Source organism: Leptinotarsa decemlineata, unplaced genomic scaffold (assembly GCF_025532065.1).
Source record: "Leptinotarsa decemlineata unplaced genomic scaffold, Ldec_3_MD MMD2_P_RNA_scaffold_9, whole genome shotgun sequence".
Taxonomy (NCBI): Eukaryota; Metazoa; Arthropoda; class Insecta; order Coleoptera; family Chrysomelidae; genus Leptinotarsa; species Leptinotarsa decemlineata.
Genome location: NW_027412536.1, coordinates 15156056 through 15168111, shown reverse-complemented (window position 1 = coordinate 15168111; position 12056 = coordinate 15156056). Strand labels below are relative to the sequence as shown.

Here is a 12056-nt window from a genome sequence, read left to right as displayed (position 1 = left end):
GGTGTAAGAAAATTCGACCATATATTCCCCAAGTTCGAGGAGGTTGGTTACCGATTGCTAAAACCTGGCAGTTCCACCTACTCGTCAATAGGGGAGACCGAGGAGGGTTGTGACACTTTTTGCTTTCACTCATATATTTTGGTTAAAAATTGACCTATATCTGTGAACTTTACATCAGTCAAAGCTTGTTCTATTCTCTATTAGAATCAAAAATAAAAATACACAAAACTAATAAGTTTCCCGAGATAATGGATTAAAACCAAAGCGACAACCCGTGTCACAACTCTCCTAATACCAAGGTAAGTTGTGACAGTGCTCGAGGTGAGTTGTGACACTTCAGTGTTTGGAATTTATCGGCACTTTTTGTAGATTAAAAATGAACAAGTAATTACGAAACAGTTTTAATCATAATCTTTGGCTAATTAAGTAACATAATTATTAAAACTTAACAAAATAAATCATCTTTCTAAATGGCACAGAGAGAATAAAAATACTTAATATTAGTTTAATCCGAAAAACAATTATGACACTCGTATTGCAGTTCTCCCCCAGTACAATCTTCATGTGACCATCCTTTGCAATTAATGCATTGCACCCATTTTTCGTTAGGCCTGCTATTGGCAAAGGGCTCGAGGCAACATAAGCAAAAACATTCATTTTCTGTGCCATCACTGCCCTCATTATCGTCCTCCTCTTCGTCACGAATATTCTTTGTCTTTGATTTATTTTTTGGTTTTTTTCCCTTTGGTTTCTTAGCATTTTTATCAGTAAAAATGCGCTTCTTCACGTTCTTCACTTTCCTATTTTCCTCTATGGCAGCAATTTCATCTTTAACTGGTGTATCTGTTAGCACGGCAGACTTGATCTTACGTCTATTCTGTTGCGTGGCTTTTCTTGGCGGAGCTTTAGGCAACGGCCTTATTGTTTCTGGCGAGAATACATTAGATTGGGTGGCAAGTGGATTACGAACTGTAGATGTAGATGCAACAGGTTCAATATTTGCAGGCTCTTTAGAGTTGTCGCCGGTCATAACAAGAGGAGTCACATTACGTTCTTCACACCAACGTGCTCGTTGTGATCTCTTTTTTCTAGACCTTCCCCAACAACAACGTCGTTCCCAACTATATCAACTGACAAATTTTGGGTGGGGGTTCCTTCTTCCGGATTTTCTATCAATTCTTCTTCTGCAGTAATGGAAGCTTGTTCTGGCACAGGATTGGTCAAAATGCGATCTGTAACTTGGCTTGGCAAAAAATCTGCTTCTCCAAAAATATCTGTATTAACAGGCCATGTTCCTGTTGCAGCAAAACCAGCGCTGATATTTTTTGCAGTGATCGCCACATCAAAGGCAGTTTTTGTTATGGAAGGGATATCATAGATAGACATAACTTTGCCAGCATTTGACCGCATCCAATTATCACAAGCTGTGTTAATGGCCTTTTTAAGAGGACCAAAAATTGCACGATCCATTGGTTGCAGCTTGTGTGTGCAGTGTGGAGGGAACGTGAGCAAAATTATGCCGTTTTCCCTGCAAAACTCTATATTTTTCAAAGCCATGTGGGATGAATGGTTATCCAGAAGTAACAAAGCTTTTTGCTCTTTTGTTGGCCTCACGTGGTTTGTAAAATGTTCAAGAAAAAAGTGAAAGTCGTCTTCCTGCATCCACCCGGATCCATTTGCTGTTCCTACTGAACCTGTTGGGCCATCCCGAATAAAATGTTCTTGAAATCGCTTCCGAGGGAATATAAACATAGGTGGTATATAATTACCCAAGGCGTTCCCAGCAAAAGCCAGCGTTACTAAGGTTCCTCTTTCCGCAGAAGTCATCGCACTGACTTGTTTTTCTCCACGTCGTGCGATTACTCTATCAGGTTTTTGGACTGTAGTAATCCCGGTCTCGTCGACGTTCCATACATCTTTACCGCTGAGAGTATGCTTGGCCAAGACTCCTGTATAGTTTTCAAAAAAGGCAGCGACATTTGTCCTATTAAAGCTCGTGGCGCGAGCGATGCTTGTAGCTTGAGGTAGCTTAAGAGATAAATTTGAATGTCTCTTCATGAATAGCTTTAACCACACTTCTCCAGCCATTTCGTTTTTTTCCCATGATTCAGGAACTTTTTTATTGTGTTTTTTTGCTAATAAATAGGCTAAACTCCTTGTCTCTTTTGTAGTCAGTCCATAATTAGACGCGGCACAAGTCAACAAATAATCGCTCAATATCTTTTCTTCGTCCTTCGTAAAAACTGTTGGGCTGATATAGCCTACAGATGGAGCATCGTCTGATAATTGTTGTTGATGTGCCTTTTTCTTTTTAATGTATCTTTGTAAAGACATATAATTTAGATTATATGAAGATGCTGCACTTCGAAGGCTTTGGCCTCTAACCGTCACCTCTTCAAAGGCCAGATCGTAAATTTCGATACTAGCCATTCCTCTCTCTGTTTTACGAACATATGTATTAGGCATTCTGAAACAATAAAAAAGCAATGCAGCAATCGAATGCATACAAAATAGCCATATCACTTGTTAGTAAATAAAATAGGAGAGTTGTGACAGCCTGTCACAACTCTCCTAGGTGCGCAAAATCGTGAGTGTGCCAGAATAATAATGTATAACCTCCAAACAGTAAGAGATCTCAATAAAATTATGAATGGCTTTGAATCTTGAAGGCCCGATGCAAATTAGAAAAAATATTACACTAATGCTCCCGTAATACATAGCAAAAGACAGAATAAGAAAGTTATGATCAAAAACTTACTTTTGGTCGTTTTTTAGATGACAGCGTCACAGTAACTCAGCCGCTCCTCGTGGGCCGTTGGCGCGTACTAAATCCAATAAGCAGTCTAGAAAACAATAAATGTGCGACGTTGACAGCTCGCTAACGGTCACAGATACAGCGAAATCGCGCGTGTCACAACTCTCCTCTGTCACAACCCTCCTCGGTCTCATCTACACATAAATTCCTCATTTACAAAAAGCCAAATTGTATTTATGAAATATATAAAAATTTCAAATCTCAGAATAATTCGAGGACACGAACCCGTCACACTTTTATTATTCCAAAACACTCGACAACCTGCTTTTCTAGTAGTTTTATTTTCAACTCTATCAAACAATATAACGCTCTCCCCAGTGAATTTAGACACTACTCCATATAATATTTCAAGAAAAAGTTGAAAACATATCTGGTTATATAATATATTCATGTTATGCCTTGCTCATATGGTTTTCCCTTTGTCTCACTTTTGTGTAGGTTTTGCTATATATTTTACCGTATTTAAGCTAAATAGATTTTCAATAGGTATTCACTATGAAATTTATAACTTTTTTTTCTTAGTTTTACAAAGATTCATGAACTACTCACATACGAATGTACACTAGGTAATTATTTTTATATTTCTATATAATACATGCTATCCCCTAGGTTAAGTTGTAAAACAGCCTCGGCTCAACTTCGTCCTTTCATTGATTTTTGTATCCACTTCTTCTTTATAAACAATGTATGTCAATGAATAAAGCCCATTTATCATTATTATTATTATTTGTTGGAAAATTTTATTCTTGATAAAAATTGGTGCACTGCTGGAAACTCGGAATTGAGTTATCGAAATTTTAAATTTCCGAACGGTATACGGGAGAGAACGAAAAAAAGATATTTTGATAAAAAATAAACTATCCTTATTTTCGACATTATTGAAAAAGTTCATTTAGGAAAGGTGTTTGAATTTGAAAACAATATTCAGATTTAGAATCACAGCCACCTACGTAACAAAACAAAAAATCCATTATTTTATGGTTCTAGCCTCATGAACGGTACTAGTACTAACAGATTTGTATTAGTTAATTGTTCAGCACTAATTAATTTAGTCAATTATTTCTTGTCATTAAATCATACTAATAGTTATCATGGACATACATACAGAGTGAAATATCAATTTTGCACCAAAAAACTAGTAAAATTTTTAACCATTTTCAACAGACATCCATATACTAGTTCGAATAATAAATTGGACCATATTTCGCATTGAAATATTATCATAGTAACATGAGAGAGGCACCTAAGATGTATTTGAAATTCTAGTACTCTTTATAAGGCTAGAACCATAAAAAAAATTTTTGTTTTGTTGCGTAGATGGCTGTGATTTCAAATCTGAAAATTGTTCCCAAATTTAAACAACTTTTCTAACTAAACATTTTCAATAGTGTCAAAAATGTGGGTAGTCTTGATCAAAATTTTTATTTTTTGTTCTCCCCTGTACATCGTTCGGAAATTTATAATTTTGAGCCCACAAACAGAACTCTGACCTTCTTTCTTCATCTCCCGGGTCCAGACTGTGTAAAATTTTTGGCTTGAATGGTTTAATTTTTTTTTCACAAGGCATCTCCTGATATTTTTTCTAGAGATATTCAAGTTCAAACTAGCCGTAAGCAAGCTTGAATGAGGATTATTACGTGGATTGTTTCTATTTTTGGGCATATGCCTCGATACACAACCTGTTTAGTTAAAAACAGAATCATACAGTTCACCGTAGTACTAGCCACTGGAAGTTTATCAAGATGTCTGTTATGAAATTCTCTGACAGCTCTTCTTGCCGAACGTTCATCAAATTTTTATTCTTCAATAGTTCAAGTGAATTACTTTTTATTTGTGAAATTATAAAGCAACGATAAAAATAAAAACAATAATAAAAATTAATTGGCGCTCCGGGGCGACTTCATTGATTCCAGTGGCGCATTTGCTTTTTCAGCTGCAGGAAAACCCGAAAAACCTGCAGCACCACATCATCTGAAGATCTTGATCTGCCAATGTCCTCTCTCTCTCATAAAACAAAATGTAGGGTTCAATACATCGCCAGAACACATCGTGACACGACTATCGTCAAACTTAAACCAGTCTGTTTCGTCTTTGACCAAGGCGTTATAATGACCAAATTCAACGCCAGAACCACAGTGAACAATGACTGCATGAATATTATAATAATGGTCTGCTAAATTGAAATGTTCATCTATTTCGAACCTTCGAAAGAGTTTCTTGCTTCCGTCAGAGATCTTGTTTGAAGATCATCAGTGTTATTATTAGATTGACTGGTGCCTCAGCTATACTTGTTTCCTTATAACAGTCAGTTAGTTTGGCGCATGTTTGGCAATACAGTCGATCATTACCTGTCGAAAATTCCATTTTCAAATGATTTAACAATAACCTTTGCACGGACTAGTTATTAGTCATATTAGGAAACGCTAGATGAAGTTCCAGGAGTTCACATGAGTTTTCGCTCTCTTGAACATTCAATACAAAGTAAACAAGTGAGGATTTTTCCAGCAAAAGATTTACAAACACAAGACGAGATGGACTATACGGAATCATTCAATCCAGAACGGTCAAGAGTATTGATTTTGCTATTGTTTTGCTCAGTTCAAGTTCAGTAGTCTTTTGTTTCCAGTGCCAAATGAAAAACGCGCAATTTTGCATATCCGCACGGTGTTTCACGGCCAACTCACCAAGACTCAAAAACCAGGTGTTCAGTTAACATTCTATCATAATACAATGTGACTGTTGATTCCACCACAGAATTATTAATATTGAATATTTTTGATGAAATTTGGTATACCACCATTTGAGAGGGTGCTCAGTCCAATAGTGATTTTTAATTTTTCCTAAAGAAACAATTTCATGTAATATACAGTGTGACCCACCTTTCATGTGGGTCACACTGTATATTACTCGTCATCAAATGACTACGTCTTCCAGCCTAAATATCATTTAAGTCTCAAAATGTAATCAACAAAAAGTTGCACAATTACTGCTTCATATATCACACGTCTTGAAGCGACACTTTGTAGAAAAAAAAAATAAGTAGAAATGTTCCATATTCTCAAAAGTGCCCCACTGCGATTCTGTAATTGTACATGCCTATTCGATTCACTTCAAGATTATTGAAAATTCATGTCTACGAGTATGCTTTTCTTGATCCAATTTATCAAACTTGGTTTGATCATGCTAAACTGATTATTAGTTAATTGAATAGAACTGGCCAATACTTGATGGAAATCCATATCAAAACTTATTAATACAGTTCATTGTATGATTTTTACTATAAATGGTTTTACAAAAACCGCGACACGTGTTTCGCTATACAATAGTTTCCTCAAGCGTAAACTACTACGTGAGGAAGCTATTGTATAGCGAAACCCGTGTCGCGGTTTCTGTAAAACCCTTTATAGTGAAAATCATACAATAAACTGTATTGATTAGTTTTGATTATTAGTTTGTACATGTAGACGGGTTGTTAGACATAACAAAATGTTTTACTTACTACATCAAATCAAAAATGGAAGGCTCCGGATTGCATTTTACGTGTACTTATTTATCACCAACTGGAATTTTAACAAATGAAAAGTCCAGTGAAAAAACGAAGAAGTTCCATATTTGGCAGTATTAGAATTTCAGGGACATCTGTTGGCTAGTGACATGAAGTATTAACACACTCATGGGAAAAACAGTTAGGTTCTACTAGAAATCAATATGGAAAATGCGTTGTAAAGTAATCATGATATTGAATATTCGTTAAGAATTACAAATTACTTCAATAGAAAGAAACTAATAATTCATTGATGGTACAGTTCCTCAATCATTTACAGCTGTTTGTATGTATCATAATCACCTGACACTTGTGTACACTATCTGTAGTTATTGAAGTTCTGATGATATGTCGAAAGTCAATTAGAAATTAACCTTTTCATTAATAAGCCTTGATCCCAAGGCACAAGTGGACCTCATGCAGAACCAATTTGCTGCTGGTGTCATTCATAAGGTGATGAATGAGTCGGAGCTATTTATATATCTCCAGTAAAATATGGAGTTCCTTGTTTCGACTGAATATAGTGATATTTCAAAAATATGTTAGGAGAATCATCTTAAATAATAACGATTTATGTTCTATAACAACACAACAATTTTTTGTAGAACTCCAAATGGGGATTTTTTCAGAGCAGGATATTTTTTCGGCCCAAAATATGTTTAGGTTTCTATTTGTTTATTAATATAATGGTATAGGTGTCATTATTATATTTCAAATGTACACCCCCACTTGAAGTATGAATGAAAAAAGTTTTTATTTGAATTAATTGTTCAGAAATCTTTCCACCGATTATGATAAACTTGGTATGTTTGATTAGAGTTGTAACTGGCTCAATTTAATACAATTTGCATCGGAACGAGGGTTATATGTAGAAATCATTGAATATCTTCATCTTTTGTGAGTTTGATATCATCAGCTTGAAGAATCAAAAATTCAACTTTCTGGAGTATTCTTTTTGTATGGTATTCGGTTTTCTATATAAAAAGTTGTTTCTTTTAATGTCCCTGAGCCATAAAACAAAACTTTGAAAGTGACTTCAATTTACTCAGAAAGAAAAGAATAAATTATGTAATCCTACTGTTAAGGCAAAGACAAATTTCTATCGCAATGAAAAGGAAAAAATGAGTAAGAAACAGAAGAAATAAGATGTCAGAAAAATGAAGAACAACTCAAACTCAATTATAACAGATACAACAGAAACAACTGAAGCTTTCAATGATTGTAGGCCCAAAACGTGTTAATTATAAAAAATATACACACATATACTCGCCAGTTGCAACCTATTGAATTCACAACTTTTAGAATCCTTCGATGAAAATGAAGTAAAATGATTCATTCTAGCGGAAAAAACAGAGCCCGGATATAACAAAATAACTGCTGAGGTTCAGAAACAGCGCTTTTGACCACATGTCTGAACCACTTATTTTGATAATAAATACATCACTCGATTTTAGCATCTATCCCTTATTAATGAAAACGGGAATTTTTGACCCATTCATAAATCACCAGCCAAATCTTCCAAATGAAGGCCACTATATATAGCTCATCTCACAAATCAAAACTTTTTTGGATATTTTAAAAACGGTATGAACTGATACAGAAGGCTTTATAGCTCAGTTATAAGTTACCCTCAGATAAACAGTTTCTATGGATTCAGAGAGGCCAAATCCGCTGATGATGTCATAGCAGATATATTTGCAAAAATGCATGAATCCGTTAATAAGTGAAAAGCTGCTATATGCGTCTTCCTTTATCTGGCCGGAACATTTTATATAGTGCTCGTGTTGAAATTCGTGTTCAATTGACAGCTACTAAAAATGTAAGAGTCATTGGATTCAGAATGACGTGTAGAAATAACGGGATTTCGATAAGTTTACAGCACACAAAAATTATATTTGTTTTTGACAAATTAAAATATAAAAATAAGGCATTTAGTTTTTCATTATTAACTATTATACAATAAAAGAGTACCAGAACTTCCGAAACTCTACTTCCATTAGTTGTAATTTCAATTCCGTAGCCGGAAATACTATAGTTGTCTGTTTGTTTAACAAGTGATATATCAACAAATGATGTGAAAAATAGTACGTAACGTAAATAGCTGCATTTATTATTTGCAAATGCACTTATTTCAGGTATTGAAATATTTTTCAACTTTGTATGATTATAATGAGCAAGTTATATATTTTTTATAAACTGTTTCATAATAGACTGTGTCATATATAGAGGTGTCTCGCACTTTTATCCTATCATCAGTGCGGTGCAGCTAAGTGTAAAATATGGTCGACACGACACACAATTTTTGTTTGATACTCGTACTGGATTAATGATGTCATACTAAAAGTTCATCGGACAGAAACAATTCAGAAATACTTATAATTGTTTAGACATTTTCAATTCAATATTTTCTATTCTAGCTCATTTCCATTTTTTACAAATTTTTTTTAACAGTCATTGTCAGATGGATACAATAATGCCAATTGCTCACAGCTCCAGAAGTAATCGAATTCGCATATTTTGAAGAAACAGCACAATCTGACAGTAATATTCTTTTTTTTAAGGTCGCCCGCCAGAGGAATATTGTCGACTTCAAATGGAGTCTCCCAAAATGTTCTGGTAAGTGAAATACAAACATTAATATTATTCACCAAGTCGTATATAACTACCTAGTAAGAAATATTTAAGCATCACGGACAAATAACCATTTATTATATTTTTCCTGGTCTTATTTTTTTGTAGGGGGGACGTTTGGAGAAACAATGATTTCAAATGCTATTTTTTCTATAAAAAATAAAGGGGAAAATTGATTCTTTTAAGGACAAAAGACAAGCACTACAGGAAAATCATTAAGGCACTCTCAGAGCGGTGCCTGTGCGAAAGTAGCGATTCAAATTGGATTTGAATCGCTGGAGATTGAATCCATTTGGAAAAACGTTTTCGAAAAGTTTTTTCCACATAAACTCAGTTCTCCAGATGAAAGAGTTCGAAGTGTACTGAGTTGAACCTCAAAACGATGAGCAGCCACAGTCCGTCGCGTATTTCTGATATGTACCGCTCTTGGTGGAATCAAACGTGCCAAGTGACTTGAACACTTCTTGTGAAAGTATCTATAGCAAAGAAACAAATTTTCAACCTTTCTTCGATGTTCCAAGCTATCAAGGTTGCACGTGATGTTCGCGTCTCCAATCTGGATGGAATCTGGCAACTTCAGGGTATGTTTGGGGGGCAGAACTCCATACATAAGAACAATACTTCAAAAAACGTCTGATCTGAGCTTTATAAAGCATCAAAAGTTGCTGAGGTGTGTACAGTTATCTGGTTCGGAACAAAGTTCCAAGCTTTTGAGGAGCAGCCTTTGCAATTCCAGCGACATGATTGTGCCAAGACATATTGGTGTCCATTTTAACCCCCAACAAACTTATCGAAACAGACAGCGGAATTGTCTGACCTGACATTATTATATTCGGTTCGGAGACATTCATCTTCATGGAAAAAACCGATGGCTGGGTTTTTTGGCATTGAATTGAACCTGGTTACTTTCACCCCAATTTGAAATCACTTCTAGATCCTCATTAAGATATGCAACCTCCTGCACTAATAGAGGTCATAGTACACACACACAACACACTCAATAAATGAAAATAATAATGAATAATAATAAAAATGTTTGGCAATTGTGTCTGCGTTCAAATAAAGGAATATACACTAAGTTATAAGAGAAGAAACTTAGTATGTTACCATTTCAAAAAAACTCTTGTGGAAAGGGAGGATTATGACAAATGTTTCAGACTATATCTATCAGAACACTTTCTACAACAGTGCAAAATACTGTATCTTGACGCCTTTTTCGATCACCAAGTTAGCAACATCTAGACTAGATGACAGTTCTTCATCTCATTATCATGCTAACTAGTTGTGATGCACTGTTTGGAACATTTGGTGTAGTAATGAATATAACTGGAGTTTGTTCCCAACCCCAAACCGTTATTTTAACACCTCGATACGTGTTTCGATCACCAAGTGATCATCTACAAGAGAAAGATCAAACAAATCATACTTACAAAGCTATCCTTATTTATACCGTAGATACCTGTTCTAGGTTCCTGCGTCTTGAGTGTCTTAAATCATTATATATATTTTTTTTAATTTAAGACACTTGAAGAGGATCACTTGGTGATCGAAACACATGTCAAGATTTTAAAATGCTAATAAGGTTGGCGAAACGCTCATTGAGAGACAGTAAGTATTTTTAATAGATTCATTCCACGCCACTGGTTTCAATTCAACCTATCACGCCTTAGGCTGATATGAATATTTTTTTAATATATAGTGATGCCCAATATGTCAAATACAAAAAATAATATCCAACCAAAATACAGAACTCTTTGTCCAGTAGACATCATAGTGTTTTTATTCAAATTTCGCGGGATACGTGCTTTTGATTAGATTTTTTTTGTTTTTATGTTGGTACACTCGTCTCGAACATATGTTCGCAGTTTCAGCTATTCAGCATGTTTAGTTTATTGGTAAGAGGCATAAAAGTTAGAAGTGTTTTGCGTGTTCGACGATTTTCTGCTATCAAAAAAAATGGATCAGAGAATTTGCATCAAATTTTGTGTGAAAAATTGAATTGAGTGCTCAAAAACATTGAAATGTTTCTGAATCAGAAAAATGTTCACAAGTGGTACAAGCTTTTCACAGAAGGTCGAGAAGATGTGAATGACGACGCTTGCCTGGGCGCCCCATCACATCAACAACCAATAAAAATGTTGAGGAAGTGCAGAAAATTGTTATGCAGAATCATCTGATTAGTCTAATCAACAAGTTCAAAAACATGAAAAATAGAGATAAAGGTTCTAAAAATATGAGCGATAGCTCATTCGATTCGGAATCACCTCTAGAAAAATGTTTTTGAAGGATTTTGGTGCAGGTAAAAAATTGTTATTAACAAAAAAATACTAAAAAAATGGTATTTAGTTTTTCGTTAATAATTCAAAAAATATTAATATTAAGGCAATTTTGAAAAAAGCTCATTAAAGAGGAGGAAATTTCCAATAAAAAAGACCCGACTCCCGAAACTCTATCTCCATTATTTATAATTTTAATTTGGCGTTGAAAATAGGGTTCCACGCAGCTGTTATGGCATAAGCGCGCTGCTGCTAAAGAGAGTTTATCAAAAGAAATAATTTTTTCATAACATAAAATGTCATTTTAAAAATTAGAAAAATTCTAGTATCTTCTCAACACTTGAATGAATCGAGTCCCGTAGAAAAAAAAAAGATTTATCACCATTTCTCAAAAAGTTATTCAATTGTTAGCTAACAAATTTTTTCCCAATCTCCCTTGGCATAAATAATGGGATAAAAGGTACAAATAATTGGCCTGTAAATTTTAAACTTCGTGGAGCCCTTTTGATATATATACTTCATACGATCCTGCGATAAAAGTTCATAAAAATGTATTACTTTGTTAATTATGATTTTTTATAACTATTGCAAAATGAAATATCTAACAATTCATGATAAATTTTTTTTTCAATTGATATGTAGCTATGTCTGTTTTCACATTAAACAATGGCAGTTATTAACATAGGATATGAATTTTTTACGTAATTTTTTTATTAAATTGTTTTAAACAAAAAGATTAAATTCAATATTTTTTAATTTTTTTTGCTATTTTGTTGTCTGGAGACAATTA

General features: G+C 34.4%; 1 long non-coding RNA gene across 1 annotated transcript in view; it reads left to right on the top strand.

Moving 5' to 3' along the window:
* LOC111507452 (uncharacterized) overlaps positions 1 to 12056 on the top strand; it is a 148475-nt gene that overhangs the window by 58943 nt on the left and 77476 nt on the right. Inside the window, exon 3 of the long non-coding RNA XR_012464422.1 lies at positions 8921 to 8975. This is a non-coding gene — a long non-coding RNA (uncharacterized lncRNA). The remainder of the gene's footprint in view (positions 1 to 8920; positions 8976 to 12056) is intronic.